This window comes from Spinacia oleracea, chromosome 5 (assembly GCF_020520425.1).
Source record: "Spinacia oleracea cultivar Varoflay chromosome 5, BTI_SOV_V1, whole genome shotgun sequence".
Taxonomy (NCBI): domain Eukaryota; kingdom Viridiplantae; phylum Streptophyta; class Magnoliopsida; order Caryophyllales; family Amaranthaceae; genus Spinacia; species Spinacia oleracea.
In genome coordinates this window covers 39,093,696-39,094,608 of record NC_079491.1, presented here as the reverse complement: position 1 = coordinate 39,094,608, position 913 = coordinate 39,093,696, and the positions used below count along the sequence as shown (strand labels likewise).

The window sequence follows — 913 nt, the reverse complement described above, 5'->3', positions numbered from 1 at the left end:
AGTAGAATTCATGTAGAATTCTAATTCCAATTAATTCGCATCCTACTAGGATTACGATTCCTTTTCCATAACTCTATAAATAAAGGCCTAGGGGTCATAATTTATATACAAGTTTCAAAGTATTCAAAAGTGAGTTTTTGAGAGAAAATTCAAACACCCATCTTGCCCCAAAAGTACCGAATTTTCTGAGTACCTTAAGGGCGATTCTAGTTGGTCAATCTTAAGGCGGATCCGGACGTGCTGTGGACTTTCTACGGAGGGACGACACTTGGAGTCCTAAAAGACTTGTTCTTGTTCGGTTCGGGCGCAGCTAGGGAAGGCACGCAACAAAGAGTATGCATCTAAACTATGCTAAATGATTATGTGTAAATAATATGTTTCCTGGGTTAATGGTTGTTTCCGCATGATTTATGTAAATGTCATATGTATCATAACCTAACAGATACTCTTTCCATTTTCATTGAGTGGGAAGGCCAAGCTATGGATTAACAGTCTCAACCGCGCAGCTATGAAAATCACCGATTGGAATTCTTTGGCCCTCGCATTCTATGTTAAATATTTCCCACCTGAGAAGACAGCTCGTCTGAGGGGTCAGATATTAGGTATCTCTCAACAAGTAGATGAGAGTTTGTTCGAAGTTTGGGAGAGATTCAAGGACTTGCAAAGAGAGTGCCCACACCATGGTTTAGATGACTGGTTCCTGGTTCAGCAGTTCTACAATGGTCTGGGTAATGAATCTAGGTGTCTTTTGGATTCAGCTGCCAGTGGGAGATTTATGCAACTGGAGGTGCCTAGAGCTTTGGAGGTGATTGAGGAGATGGCCATCCATAGTGCCCAATATGGGAATCCCAGAGGTTTTGCCGACCGAGGTGTTAAGCATGAGATGAATTCTATTGAACAGCTTACTGCTCAG

At 41.9% G+C, this 913-nt stretch overlaps 1 non-coding gene across 1 annotated transcript; it reads right to left on the bottom strand.

The window, feature by feature from the left end:
* Positions 1-580: 580 nt before the first annotated feature.
* On the bottom strand, positions 581-687 carry LOC130462137 (small nucleolar RNA R71). The gene has a single exon (XR_008922278.1). It is a non-coding gene; the product is annotated as a small nucleolar RNA R71 (small nucleolar RNA).
* Between the last annotated feature and the right edge of the window lie 226 nt (positions 688-913).